This window comes from Nansenia antarctica, assembly GCF_963989245.1.
Source record: "Nansenia antarctica genome assembly, chromosome: 9".
NCBI lineage: Eukaryota > Metazoa > Chordata > Actinopteri > Argentiniformes > Microstomatidae > Nansenia > Nansenia antarctica.
This window is the reverse complement of record NC_137679.1, coordinates 38,278,070-38,279,163: the sequence shown is the minus strand read 5'-3', so window position 1 is coordinate 38,279,163 and position 1,094 is coordinate 38,278,070. Positions and strand designations below refer to the sequence as shown.

Here is a 1,094-nt window from a genome sequence, read left to right as displayed (position 1 = left end):
AGAAAAGCCACTTGTTATAAAGTGAAGCTCTGACGTTGCTTTCCGTAAACGAAGTGACTCGACTGTGTCCCGCCCCGTCACTCTTGTTCTGAGAGATCCCTCTGAGGTAGATTCATCCTGACACCAGCTACTGAAGTCTGACCCCCCCAGTTCATACTGTAAAGCCAGAGGAGGCTGGCGAAGGTAGAAATCGGAGGACGGACTCATCGTACACCCATGGAACGGAATGAGGCACGGTATCAAACCAAACGCGTGCGTTTACAATGAGCCCCTCCTCTCCGATTCCTACCTTCAACAGCCTCCCCTGCTGTGACCCCCCCCCCCCCCCCCCCAGTCCAACAACAACCTCCAGTCACCTCCCCTTACCCCCCCTATCCCCTAGCTGCTTCCTCGTCTGCAGATCTGAAGTAGCATGACTGGTGTAAGCAATTATGGCAAATCGGCCTTAAGCCTATTAGAAGCTATCCATCGCCATACTGCTTATACTCCATGGGGCTTGGTCTCTGGACTGTTCGCTAGAGATCAGGGGTGGCTGGTGGAGGCAGTGATGGGACCTCATTGTAACGCATGGAACGGAATGGAGGAATGGAGGAATGGAGGACGGAGGTCGATACCTAATTTCTCATTATCATCCCATGCATTGCAATGAGCCCGTCCTCCGATTTCTGCCTCTCCCCTGGTAGAGATGGTCATGGAGAGGTGTCGACTTTTCCCTCTTTCTCTTGTAGGACTCTTGTGACTCTTGTACTGTAAGCCAAGGTAGTGTTACTGTCCCTGTTGCTACCAAAACACAGTAAATGGCCAGTGGATCAAGCAGAAACCAAGTGTAGCTAATTAGACAGGGAACCGTTACTGTACAAGAGCTGTTGAATGTTGTTGTTATTGTTGTTTATTGTTGTTGTTGTTGTTCGATATGCATTTTGCAAAATGCCATCGTTTTGGTAATCTGCAGATTTCAGATTTACTAATTGCCTTTTGTTTGTTCGTTTGAGTTTCTTTGAGCAGATGCCAGCGTACTTGTGTGCTGTGTTTCGCTTCTGAGCTAGGGTGTGTTTAGAATCTGGCGTGAGGATTTTACCAAGTAACGTTGAATA

At 48.6% G+C, this 1,094-nt stretch overlaps 1 protein-coding gene across 1 annotated transcript in view; it reads left to right on the top strand.

Annotated features, from left to right (window-relative positions):
• The window catches only part of ppip5k1a (diphosphoinositol pentakisphosphate kinase 1a), a gene marked incomplete at its 5' end in the record, with an annotated part of 37,882 nt that extends 36,788 nt beyond the window's left edge, over positions 1–1,094 (top strand). The window contains one exon of the mRNA XM_080539748.1: positions 1–1,094. This exon is cut by the window's left edge and continues 1,181 nt beyond it.